This window comes from Amblyraja radiata, chromosome 1 (assembly GCF_010909765.2).
Source record: "Amblyraja radiata isolate CabotCenter1 chromosome 1, sAmbRad1.1.pri, whole genome shotgun sequence".
NCBI classification, from domain to species: domain Eukaryota; kingdom Metazoa; phylum Chordata; class Chondrichthyes; order Rajiformes; family Rajidae; genus Amblyraja; species Amblyraja radiata.
Window position 1 is genome coordinate 124,457,362 of NC_045956.1, and position 13,777 is coordinate 124,471,138.

General features: G+C 45.8%; 1 long non-coding RNA gene across 1 annotated transcript; it reads right to left on the reverse strand.

Moving 5' to 3' along the window:
• Nucleotides 1-1,878: 1,878 nt before the first annotated feature.
• LOC116975204 lies at nucleotides 1,879-11,468 on the reverse strand. The gene is made up of 3 exons (XR_004412569.1): nucleotides 11,458-11,468; nucleotides 7,649-7,659; nucleotides 1,879-1,973 (listed from the first exon to the last, which is right to left on the reverse strand). It is a non-coding gene; the product is annotated as an uncharacterized LOC116975204 (long non-coding RNA).
• Nucleotides 11,469-13,777: the final 2,309 nt, after the last annotated feature.

Sequence of the window (13,777 nt, forward strand, 5' to 3'; positions counted from 1 at the left end):
TACATTGATTAAATCATAGAAATCGTACCTCGTGATTCAGTTTCGTGCCAAAACTCAAGTCTTAGGAGCACAAGCACAGGTAATCATTTCAAATTCCTTCAGGGGACGGCATTACTTCACATTTGATGTATTAAGTAATTGAGTAATTAAAACTGAAGTGTGCTTTCATAACTCATTCTCGGGCTGTGAGTGTCATTGGCATGGTTGGCATTTATTGTCCATGTCTGGTTGCCCTGCAATAGGCTTGATGACTTGCTAGGCCACTTCAGAGGTTGACTGACGGGCAGTCACATAATGTGGCACTGCAGTAAACTGTGTGCTAGACAAGGAAAGGACGGAACGTTTTCATTCCCTGAGGGTGTTTACGAACTAGGTGGGTTCTCATGATACGTTGACTATTTCCTTTCCCAAAAGCATTTTTTTAACTGGGTTCAAATTCTCAGATTGCCACATTGAACCTTAACAAAGAATTTTACAGATACGCAATTATAATTTTTCAAGCATTTATCTGACTTTCCTAAATGCCTCTACACTACTCTCTTAAACTGCTTCTTTTGGTAACAAGTTTTAGTTTTAGAGATGTAGCATGGAAAGAGGCCCTTTGATCCTCCGAGTTCACACCGACCACTGATCACTCATACACATTAGTTCTGTATTATCCCATTTTCTCATCGACTCCCTGTACACTCGGGGCAATTTACAGGGGATCATTAACCCACACCTCTATGGGATGTTGGAGGAAACCCACGTGGTCACAGGGAGAATGTGGAAACTCCACCTAGACAGCCCCTGAGGTCAGGATTGAATGTGGGTCTCTGGCACTCTGATGGGTAAGATAATTTCTAATTTTCCCAACAAGAATAAAATAAGCTCTCATTGGTCTATTGTTTATCAATTGCCTAATGGAGGCTGTCAGATGCAAATGTGATGCGAGGCCATGAATGGACTAACAGGCTCTTCGTCCAGTATCTATGCAGAACATGAAGCCAAGATAAACTGATCTCATCTGCCTACATATGATCCATGCTCCTGCATTCCCAGCGTATTCTATGTGCCTACATGAAAGCCTCTTAAATGCCACTATTGTATCTGCTTCCACCATCACTCCTGGCAGCGGTTCCAGGCAGTCACCACCCTTTGTATAAAAAGCTTGCCCCGCACTTCTCCTTTAAACTTTGCCCCTCTCACCTTAAAGCTATGCTCCCTAGTATTTGATGTTGCCATCCTGAGAAAAAAGGCCTGACTATCCTATCTACGCCTTTCATAATTTATTTACACCCCCACTCAGCCTCTGGAATTCTGGAGAAAACAAGAATGTCCAATCTCTCCTTGTAGCTAATTCCCTCTAATCCCGGCAGTATTCTGGTAAACCTGCACCCTCATCAAAGCCTCCATATCCATTCTGTAATCATGCAATAAGAACTCTTTGCAATACTTCAAGTGCTGCCTAATCAAAGTATTATAGAACTGCATCACGACTTCCTGATCCAAAAGGGCCTGTCCCACTTGGCCATCATTTGCGCCTCATTTACGTGTCATATGCAAAGTAGGTCGACGCGTCGTGATGCGCGATGTCATGCGCAAGTCACGCGTCAGCACAGCCGGCTGGTGAGCATGACGTCATTAGAATACCCTGCGGCGTGCGGCAGGACGTTGACGCAAGGACGTAAGCGCACAGTACGTAACCATGCATCACCACGCGAGAGACCACGCAATATAAGCCAGCGTACAACGCTAATGCATCAGCGTGCGTACCCAATGCGTCAGTGTGTGTACACGATACGTCACGCAGTTGGCGCGCGAGGATTTAGTTCCTGTACTAAATCCTGGAGCGCCGCGCGCCACCGCTTACGATTCCACGCCTCACCATGCGCAACGCATGTGCACCCCACGCATCACGACGCGTCGACCTAATTTACATATAACGCGTACATGAGGCGTAAATGATGGCCAAGTGGGACAGGCCCTTTACACTCAATGACCAGACCAGACCATACCACTCTTTATGCTTGTGTTACTTTTCCAAGCAGGTAATTTCTCAACTGCCTTAGAAGGCCTAGAAGGTTCAGCATGTCCCCAACAACTCTCACTAACTTCTACAGCGACATGATACAAAGCATTTTATCGGGATGCATCACAGCATGGTTTGGGAAGAGCACCATCCAAGATCGCAAGAAATGCAGAGAATTGTGGACACGGGCCAGACCATCACACGAAACAACCTCCCTTCCATTGACTCCATCTACATTTCATGCTGCCTCACCAAGGCCACCAGCATAATCAATGACAAGTCTTAACCCGGACACTCCCACTTCGCCCCTCTCTTCAAATGCAAATAGATGGTATTAAAAGAGACCAGTGGTGGATGTGCCGCACCAGAAGTACCTTTCATTTCTACAGGGCCACCTCTAATCAAATGGCCAGCTCTTGATGACAAGCTAGCACTTCTCCAATTGCAGCAGAGCGCCATCTAGTGCTTGCAGCTCACTGGCAACAGTGAAATATAATTTGATTTGCCAGTCCTGCTGCGAGAAGACAGTATAACCATGCCATCACTCACCTACTCGGGTACAGTGGATACCAAAGATTCTTCAAGCAAGGAAACAGAGAACGTAGTAACATGCTGTCTGAACAATAATCTCTCCCTCAATGTCAGCAAGAGGCAGGTTTCAGAGATACAATGCAGAAGCAGGCCCTTCGGCCCACCAAGTCTGCACCGACCAACGATCCCTGTACACTATCACTATCCTACACAGTAGGGACAATTTACAATTTTTACCAAAGCCAATTAATATACAACCCTGTGCGTTTTTGGAGTGTGTAAGGAAACCGGAGCTCCAGGAGAAAACCCATGTGGTCACGGGGAGAACGCACAAATTCCCTACAGACAGCACCCATAGTCAGGATCGAACCTCTGGCGATGTATGGCATCAACTATCGCTGCACCACCATGTCGCCTATAACAGTATTTAAAATACTATTGGACAGGTACATGGATAGGAAAGGTTTAGAGGGTTTATGAGCCAAATACAGGGGCTTAGATGGGGCATCTTGGTCGGCATGGTCAAGTAGGGCTTAAGGGCCGGTTTTCATGCTGTATGACGCTATGACTCTTATGAAATGTGCAAAATGAATAAAGTAATGGACACCAAAGAATAAACGCTGCTTACTGAGAGAGAAACATAAACACAACCACAGAGCTGGAGCCTGGAAAACCATAATTGGGCAAATAAATATTGCAGCTTTCATAGTTTGGTAACGTCTATTTGCTTGCTGTACACTGATGATGCTCAGCGTTTTTGGTTTGTTCTGCTGCCAAAATCACTCTAGATTTCTAGTACCATGTATAAAATGATCTCACTTTATTCCAATTTGTCACCATCACTGCGTAATAATGAAACACAAGTGGTTTAATGACTTCTGGAAATCTTACCAGTGAGGCCTAATTTATGGGTTCTAACTGGACAGTCAAACATACAAAATCACATTGAGGAAACCTTAAGGAATCTTTCAACAGAACTGGGAAAAGTTAGAGAACAACAAGTTTAAAATGTGAAGGGGGGGAGGGGGGACAAAAGGAAAGCACAATAATAAGGCAGGGAGTAGTGTGGGAAAGATGCTAGTTTGCACCAAACATAGACACTAAATGCTGGAGTAACTCAGCAGGTCAGGCAGCATCTCTGGATAAATAGAACAGGTGACGTTTCATGGCAAAACCCTTCTTCAGACTGAGAGTCAGGGGAGAGGAAACTTCGTTTTCACCTCCTCCACAGCCAACAATGGACCGTTGTGGGCTCCTTGGCCATCGATGCCGGCTCTGATTTGTTCATTGTACCTTTTTATACATCCAGTTTTCCTCTTCCCTGATTCTCAGTCTGAAGAAGGGTCTTGACCCAAAACATCACCAATTACTTTTCTCCAGAGATGCTGCCTGAATCACTAAGTTACTCCAACATTTTGTGTCTATCTTCTCTATAAGGAAGGGGAGATTCAATGGTGATACAAATAATTGAGTTGCCATAGGATTTGCCCATTTCTAGTTCGTTTTAATTTATAGTATCTCAAGAGACTTTCTTCTGACTACACCAAAACAGCCATGGGAATTAAATCTGTTGTGTTTATATTAGAAGCACAACTGATTTACTTAACTAATATTTTGAGTAAAAAGTCATAATTAACCACACAGTAGTCAAGTCCGGTCTTCAACACATCTCCCCCTGTGCAACTATGACATCCATCTCTTTTCATCTTGCTGTGTTCAATTGACTGTAGATTATTTTCCATCTGGTCACACTTGCCCTCTCTCTGACCCATAATTTATATAACTTTTACACTCATCTTATGCTCTGCCAATTTCCTGGGCCACCTCACCCTCATCTTTTTCTTAACAGATTGAGCTAGTCCTCATCATCCCCGTATATTTGCACAGGAGCTTCTCCTTGAATGATACATTTCCACTCATTCCTGTCACGAATGTCACTTGTTTCAGTAACACTGGTTCATTTGGATATTTCTCCCTCTTAATCAGTCTTCCGGCTCTGTTTCCAGGACCATACTTCTATCACACATTAAAGATAGATTTAATATATTTGTCTGCTTTGACCAGCACCATAGTCTAAACCATGACTCTGAATTTCACTATCTGCAAGTTTAATATATCATTCTTTTTCAGCACATTTTTCTCCACGAGCATTCTTTTCCACAGCTGACCATAATTGAATTTTCAATCTGCCCCAATTTAATAGTTTTAATTCCTGTTGTATTTACCTTAACAATTTTCTCAACAACATTCCACTGTCGCAATGATAGAAAAACCCCAAGGAACATCCGGGACACTTAATATTATCTTTAATATCTGAAACATTTTATCATCTATTACAGACCACCTTTCTTGAGGGCAAATCACTGTTATACTGACCCATCCATATTTCCATATATTTCCACATATGTTTATTCTTTTCCACAAGATTTTGTGCTGTAATAAAATTATGATGCTACTTGGCATAACATTGGCCACATAGAGTTGACTTAATGTCCAACATTTCTTATCTAGAGTGTCGAATCCAGGAAGAAAATTCAAAGTTTTCTATATCACGTTGCGGTTAGAATGAAGAACTTGTACTTTAAGGGTGACAGAATCTTCAAAGTAGATATTATTGTTCACGACCAACATTACATACAAGGTAGACAAAAGTGCTGGAGTTTCCTGCTCCTGCTGAGTTTCTCCATCACTTTTGTCTACTTCGATTTTCCAGCATCTGCAGTTCCTTCTTAAACACTTTGTCTACTCCACTGCAAAATCTCCTCAAGGTATGCCTACTTTGAAGAAGTTCTCCTCCTCCCTCTGAAGACAGTTTCACAACATCCTCTCTAACTGTTCCCCCCTGTGATTCCCCCTTCCCTCCAACTCCACGACCACATCCTAACCCAGACCCGATACCACAGCCACATTTGCTTCCTCGGGACATGCCTGCGCCTCCATCTCGTACCTCATGGCTTCCAGCTCCAGTTCCCTACCTCCCAGTTTAGACCCAAGCCAGACTATCGATACCGACTGGCTATCTGCCGCCATACACAACAATTCTCCCACCGGGCACTGAGATCTACTCTGGCTACAATGCGTCGGCACCAGCAGGACCTCGCATTGAATCTCCCGAAACTTTGGGCCTCACTCACCCAGACCAGCAACGGACCTCAACTCTACTTCATCCGCCGGAAGATCCACATCTTCAATCAACGAGTCCTGGCCCACCTTAACTCCACCAAGGACCTGAAACTCGCCCGCCTCCAGGCCGCACCTGGCATCGACACTCCGCGACTCGACCGCCTGCAGGCCCCGGGCCCCAACTCTGGCCTGCACCACCTGACCGAGTCCCGCTACACCATCTGACCACCCACCACCCCCCCACCAGACATCGCCTCGGCCTCAGTCCACTCACCTGCCTTCCTCCGGCCCCAACCCCCATCCCTGCCGTGTGTTCACCATCTCCCCTGACCTCCCCCTCTCCGACACCGAATGGTCGGTCCTCAGCAGAGGCCTCATCTCAACCTCGCGCCCACCACGACTTGGAGCTCTTCTACTGTCGCCTCTGCCTCACAGCATTCTTCCATGGGAAGGAGTCCTCATACCCTATTGATGATCCCTTTTCCCGTCTCCAACGCACCCCCTCCTCGTGGACCCCCCTCATGGTCTTCCGGCTTTAGAACTTTTTATCCAAAACTGCTGGCGAGACATCAACCGCCTCAACTTCTCCACTCCCCCGTCTCACCCCAATCTCTCCCCCCCCCTGAACGTACAGCCATCGACTCACTCTGCAACAACCCAGACTGGGTTATTAAACCCGCCGACAAGGGAGGTGCCGTGGTAGTCTGGCGCATCGATCTCTACAAACCTGAGGCCACGCGCCAACTCTCGAATACTTCCTCCTACTTACCCTTGGACCATGACCCCACTGACGAGCACCAGGCCACTATCTCTAGCACCATCATCAACTTCATCCACCCCGGCTCCCTGTCCCCCCCGAGCCTCCAACCTCATCGTTCCCCAGCCCCGCACGGCCCGATTTTACCTTCTCCCCAAAATCCACAAACCTGACTGTCCTTGTAGACCCAGTGTCTCTGCCTGATCGTGCCCCACCGAACTTATTTCCACATACCTTGCCTCCATCCTATTCCCCCTGGTTAAATCCCTCCCTACCTATGTTCAAGACACCTCAGACACTCTCCGTCCTCTCCGGGCATTCCACTCTCTAGGCCCCCATCCCCTCATCTTCACCATGGACGTCCAGTCACTCTACACCTCCATCCCCACCAGGGTGGTCTCAAAGCCCTACGGTTCTTCCTCGACCGGAGAATCAACCTATACCCGCTGAGTTTCTCCAGCACTTTTGTCTACCTTCGATTTTCCAGCATCTGCAGTTCCTTCTTAAACAACATTACATACATCCGGATACCGCATTTCAAGATAATTTGTTATTTGTAAATCACGCACAATCTGAGAGAAATAATGAAGAATAAAAATTGAAGCTTCCTTAATCATTTTTGGATACTGGTGATTGATAATAAAGTTCCAATGAATTGAAACATGGTGAGATGCATGTTTTGGGCATTCATTTATGTATGAAGCAGTGGAAAAAGGTTTATTTTGCTGGGTATGCCTAAATGTCAAGAGGGTATTTAAAAAGTCTAAAATAATGAAAGGATTAGATTCTAAGTGAAAAGTCAGAGGACATAAAGCAGAGAGTTAGATTAGCTTTGTGTATGTACTTAGTTTACAAGAAATCTTCACAACAGATTAAGTTAAAGTGTGAATTCATTGTGGACTTTCAAATGAAAAGGGACAAACCACTGAAGCAAAAGATCACCAAGTTACAGAAGCTCAGTGGGTTAACTATGATAATTAACATGACTCCTCTGGAGATTGGTGACTCAGTTGTTGGAAAGAAAATTCCCAGTTTTAGTACTTAAGCTTTTACAATAGAACTGTAGATTGAACATTAGTTGATGAAGAACATTTTTATTCATATAGCGGCCTTTCATATCCTATGGACATCCTAAAGCATTAAATCACCAAAATAATCATAGTTTCCAAAGCAATTTGAGGTGTTGAAACCGTTGCCATGTAAAGAATGTAACAGCCTATTAATACTCAGCAAGTTCCTAGAAACACCAGTGATAATAACCAGCTGAACTTTGATTCCCACCATATTAACTGATACCACCATAAAATCTGAAGATTATTTATGCACAAATAGTGTTCAATGGTTCTTGAATATCACGTGTAATAAGATATAGTGAAATTATTGTTTTGCAAACACATCAGTAAGATACGTAAACATCACAGATTCTAAAACATTTGGAAAAAAATATGAATACTCTCTCTCCACTTTCTACCTAGTGAAACAAAACACACACGGGGAGAGGTGGGGGGAGAGGGGGAGGGATGGGGAGAGAAGGGGAGAGAAGGGGAGAGAAGGGGAGAGAAGGGGGAGAGGAGGAGGGGAGGTGTGGAGACATTTTAAGAGGTATAATAAAGTTTAGCGGGCATTTAACCTATCCGTAGGTCTTCCTAGGTTGTGAAATTCCAATGAGCCAATCTAAATGGCCGGTCAGCGAAGGAGATTGCCTAAGGTTTCCCTCGAGTGCCTGTAAGTAAATAGCGACCCCACTCCACTGCACTACGAGTGTAAAAGACCCATGCTGACCAAATTTTACTCGCAGATATTTTTTCAATATCCTGAAATTTTTCTGCAACCTAGCTGAGGCCGCAAGTAGGCGGGAACCTCCCTCGAGCATGAAGGAGAGTTCCAGCCACCTCATAGGACCTCCTAGGACCACCTGTCGACCATGCTGCGAGTTTGAGTCAAGGGCAAACTCTACTAAACTCGCAGATTAGATCGCCCAAGTGGGACTGCCCTTTAAATGGAACATGAAACAGTAATACAAGACGGACATCCAACAGCAAGTACCACTGGGACCGGTGAGTAAAAGACCCTGAGCCAATTGTATTCATTTGAGTAGCCCCAGTAAATACACCAAGTCACCTCTCGTTAATGATCATCAACAACTCGAAAAGGAGTTCCAGATACAAATACAGTAGTCATTCAAATAGCTGATGTTGATTTCAATGGACGGGTTTAATGGATGGTCTGCGTGATCTTCAATAGGCTATAACAGGCCATAAGCAGTAAAAGGAACAAATAAAAAAGAAATAACCATTAAAGACACGAAAGCACATACAAGGCTAAAAATACCATGTAGCTCACTACAACCAAATATTTTCACATCTATTTCAGGTTTTGCAAATGACTGCCAAAATCCGGTAGCTACCAAAATAAATATGGAGACAGGAGACAGGAAAGGACGAAATGATGGAGTGGTATAATACTTGAATCATTGGTTTAATAGCTGGCTCAATGGATGAGCTCCTGCAATGAGTAAAAATAGAGGTGGTCGTGTTTGTTGATCCAAGGCTCCTTCCCCATAAAACAACATTGCAGCTTGCCAGAAAGAAAAAGGTAAAGGAAGAAGCCACAACTGCAATTACATCCCTCCAGCAGTTCTAGCCCAAAAGTACACATTAACTGGCGCTTTTCCTGCAGGAACAGGCCCACCACAGCCACCGTTGCACTGAATATTCTCAGGAAAAACATCTGACAAATCCTACTTGTTCATTTGAGTGTGATGAGGGCACCAGGCAATGAATTGTGCCTCAGGCAAATGCCAAAATACCCCGTGTCTCTCTAATGTGCTCCTCGTCTTCCTCTTACAAAATACTGCACACCAAAGAGATAATCTATTTTCTCACTATTGGCTACATTTCTATAAATGATGGAAAAAATGGCCTCTGATCTGTATTGAAAAACAGCTGGCAGATCTGTTGCGTCACAGCACCAGAGACCTGGGTTCCATCCAGATCTTGGGTGCTGTCTGTGTGGAGTTTGCACATTCTCAAAAACGTGCAGGTTTGTAGGTTAATTGGCCTCTATAAAATTGCCCCTAATGTGTAGGGAGAGGAGGCGATAGTGGGAAGACAATAGAACTAGTATGAAAAGGCAATCGATGGTCGACATGGCCAGGGTGGGCTGATGGGCCAGTTCCAATGCTGTAATTTAATGCTAAACCAACTTCCAAGAATTAACGATGATATGATCCATGGCAAAACATGGTGCTCATGTTATAAAAATGCGATAACAAAAATGTTATTCCTGCACTAACTGCAGAAAAAATGCATGGGTCTCTGGAAGCATCCCTCTGGCCTCATTCATGTACATCATTTCACAATTACATTGCATTGAGCCACTTGGAAATGTGACTGTAATACTAAATTGGGCGTCAAATAGAAATAAGCAATGTGTTGCTGTTGGAAATAAAAAAGCTGCAAATGAATTCTGAATTAAAAGCAGAAATTATTCGATACTTTGTAGACAAAAGTCAGATTTTTAAACCAAGTTTTATTCGCAAACAGTTTAACGACAATGAGTCTAACAAACGCTACTAGTACAGATCTAGCCACAACAGTTGTCTCGATCGACTGAATGGGCACAGCCCAGAAACCGCGCGAAAACTCGACCCCTCCCAGAGTCACGTGTTCGAGGAACCCAACCGCAGGGTTCGATTACTTGCGTGCACCAGCAGGAGCCGCTATATCCCCCCCCCTCCCCCCCCCCCCAGAACCCGAGGTACGGATTTGGTTATAACCCCAGACCAGATCCACTTTCGAGAAGAAAGTGGCACCCTCGAGGTGCGCCGAGAGAAATCCTGTGTATCAAATTCAAGTGAGTTTATTGTCATGTGTCCCTGATAGGACAATGAAACATAGAAACATAGAAACATAGAAATTAGGTGCAGGAGTAGGCCATTCGGCCCTTCGAGCCTGCACCGCCATTCAATATGATCATGGCTGATCATTCAACTCAGTATCCCGTACCTGCCTTCTCTCCATACCCTCTGATCCCCTTAGCCACAAGGGCCACATCTAACTCCCTCTTAAATATAGCCAATGAACTGGCCTCGACTACCCTCTGTGGCAGGGAGTTCCAGAGATTCACCACTCTCTGTGTGAAAAAAGTTCTTCTCATCTCGGTTTTAAAGGATTTCCCCCTTATCCTTAAGCTGTGACCCCTTGTCCTGGACTTCCCCAACATCGGGAGCAATCTTCCTGCATCTAGCCTGTCCAACCCCTTAAGAATTTTGTAAGTTTCTATAAGATCCCCTCTCAATCTCCTAAATTCTAGAGAGTATAAACCAAGTCTATCCAGTCTTTCTTCATAAGACAGTCCTGACATCCCAGGAATCAGTCTGGTGAACCTTCTCTGCACTCCCTCTATGGCAATAATGTCCTTCCTCAGATTTGGAGACCAAAACTGTACGCAATACTCCAGGTGTGGTCTCACCAAGACCCTGTACAACTGCAGTAGAACCTCCCTGCTCCTATACTCAAATCCTTTTGCTATGAAAGCTAACATACCATTCGCTTTGCTTCGCTTTGCTTACAATTCTTGCTTTGCTTCAGCACAACAGAACATAGTAGGCATTGACCACAAAACAGATCAGTGTGTCCATATACCATTATATAAATATATACACACAAGAATAAATAAACTGATAAAGTGAAAATAACAGATAATGGGTTATTAATGTTCAGAGTTTTGTCCGAGTCAAATTTAATAGCCTGATGGCTGTGGGGAAGTAGCTATTCCTGAACCTGGTTGTTGCAGTCTTCAGGCTCCTGCACCTTCTACCTGAAGGTAGCAGGGAGATGAGTGTGTGGCCAGGATGGTGTGGGTCTTTGATGATACTGCCAGCCTTTTTGAGGCAGCAACTGCGATAAATCCCCTCGATGGAAGGAAGGTCAGAGCCGATGATGGCCTGGGCAGTGTTTACTGCTTTTTATAATATTTTCCTCTCCAGGGCGCTCATGTTGCCGAACCAAGCCACGGTCAGCATGCTCTCTACTGTGCACCTGTAGAAGTTAGAGAGAGTCCTCCTTGACAAACCGACTCTCCGTAATCTTCTCAGGAAGTAGAGGCGCTGATGTGCTTTCATGATAATTGCATCAGTGTTCTCGGACCAGGAAAGATCTTCAGAGATGTGCACGCCCAGGAATTTGAAGCTCTTGACACTTTCAACCATCGACCCGTTGCTATAAACGGGACTGTGGGTCCCCATCCTACTCCTTCCAAAGTCCACAATCAGTTCCTTGGTTTTGCTGGTGTTGAGGGCCAGGTTATTGTGCTGGCACCATATGGGCAGTTGCTCGATCCCTCTTCTATACTCAGACTCATCCCTATCAGTGATACGTCCCACAACAGTGGTGTCGTCAGCGAACTTGATGATGGAGTTCGCACTATGACCGGCTACGCAGTCATCAGTATAGAGTGAGTACAGCAGGGGGCTGAGCACGCAGCCTTGAGGTGCTCCCGTGCTGATTGGTATCGAGTCTGACACATTTCCACCAATACGAACAGACTGTGGTCTGTGAATGAGGAAGTCGAGGATCCAATTGCAGAGGGATGCGCAGAGACCCAGTTCTGCGAGTTTGATAACCAGTTTGGAGGGGATGATAGTATTAAATGCCGAGCTGTAATCAATGAATAACAGCCTGACATATGAGTTTTTGTTGTCCAAGTGGTCCAGAGCAGAGTGGAGGGCCAGCGAGATCGCATCCACCGTTGATCTGTTGTGGCAGTATGCGAACTGCAGTGGGTCCAGGTTTTTGTCGAGGTAGGAGTTGATTTACGCCATGATCAACCTCTCAAAGCACTTCATCACCACAGGCCACAGGTCGATAGTCATTGAGGCACGTCACCTTACTCTTCTTGGGCACTGGTATAATTGATGCCCTTTTGAAGCAGGTGGGAACCTCAGGCCTCAGAAGTGAGGGGTTGAAATTGTCCGTAAAAACTCCAGCAAGTTGGTCCGCACAGGTTTTTAGAACACGACCAGGTATACCATCAGGTCCAGGCGCTTTTCGAGGGTTTACTCCTCTGAAGGATTTCCTGACGTCGGCCTCTGACTGAAATACCATCACAGCGAATGGGGGCTCGGGAAGGCACATCGGTGTTCTCCCTATCAAAGCGTGCGTAAAACGCATTGAGCTCATCAGGGAGTGATGTTTCGCCGATATTCGAGCTGCCTCCTGGTTTTGCCTTGTAGGAGGTGATTGCATTCAGGCCCCGCCACAGCTGTCGAACATCTGTCTCATCCTCCAGCTTGGAGCAGAAGTCCCTTTTGGCCTTTTTGATGGCCTTACGAAGGTCGTATCTGGACTTCTTGTAGACCTCTGTATCATCAGACATGAATGCCCTGTGTCTGGACTTTAGAAGAGTGCGGATCTCAAAGTTCATCCAAGGTTTCTGATTGGGAAACACTCGGAAGGTTTTGGTGGGGATGCAGTCCTCCACACATTTCTTTATGAAGTCTGTAACGACTGTGGCGTATTCGTTCAAGTCCGTTGCCGAGTCCTTGAACATTGCCCAGTCTACAGACTCCAAACAGTTCTGTAGTTGTTCCTCTGCCCCCCACCTCCCCCCCCGACCAGCTCTGTGCTGTCCTCACCTCTGGGGGGCGCTCTTCAATTGCTGCCTGTAGGCAGGAAGAAGCAGCACCGCGGTATGGTCAGATTTACCAAAGTGAGGGCGAGGGATAGAGCGATAGGCATTCTTGATGGTGGTGTAGCAGTGGTCGAGGGTGTTTGGTCCTCTGGTGCAGCAGGAGACATGTTGGTGGAAGTTAGGGAGTGATTTCTTTAGGTTCGCCTTATTGAAGTCCCCAGCAATGGTGGTAAATGCCTGGGGGTAAGACGTCTGGTGTTTGTTGACCACGGCGTGCAGCTCCTCCAGTGCCAGACGGACATCTGCCTGGGGTGGGATGTAGACCGCGGTCAGGATGATGGAGGTGAATTCCCTCGGAAGGTAGAAGAGACGGCACTTCACCGCCAGATGTTCCAGGTGCGGAGAGCAGGAGTTGGACAGGACTGCCACGTCTGAGCACCATGCAGAGTTGACCATGAGGCAGACGCCCCCTCCCCTCCCTTTCCCAGATGCCAGTGTACGGTTCATACGGTGGATGGAGAACCCTTCAGGCTGGACCGCTGAGTCTGGGGAGCTGGGGGTGAACCATGTCTCTGTGAAACAGAACACAGAGCATTCCCTCAGCTCCCTTTGATAAAGCAGCCTTGCCCTTAAGTCACTTTGCACTTTGTTTTCAAGGGACTGTACATTTGCCAGTAGGATAGTAGGGAGAGGGGGCCGAAGTCCCCTGCGCTTCAGTCTGA